The following is a 341-nucleotide window of genomic DNA, read 5'->3' on the forward strand; positions in this document are numbered from 1 at the left end:
TAGATAACTAATATTTTGCAAATGCGAACCATAATGGTGTATTATATTTTTAATTTAGAGATAGTGCACCAATCGTGGTTCGTATTTGCAAAATATTAGTGCGTTTCGAAACTTATTAAAAAAAAGTATCGCAACCGATATCCACGACTGTACATTAGATTTAAGTAATCGATCCTAACATTTGTATATATTATTAGTCAAAATGTTTTTCATTGCTGCATTAATTATAATTCTAATAATTTCATTAGTATCTATGATAAGATACCATGGGAAAAAACAAGTCTAGTCAATCTCTGATAATAAAACGTCGTGAATATTTAAGAAATCAATGGAAGAAAAAA

Source organism: Wasmannia auropunctata, unplaced genomic scaffold, assembly GCF_000956235.1.
Source record: "Wasmannia auropunctata unplaced genomic scaffold, wasmannia.A_1.0 LD336053.1, whole genome shotgun sequence".
In the NCBI taxonomy this organism is placed as follows: domain Eukaryota; kingdom Metazoa; phylum Arthropoda; class Insecta; order Hymenoptera; family Formicidae; genus Wasmannia; species Wasmannia auropunctata.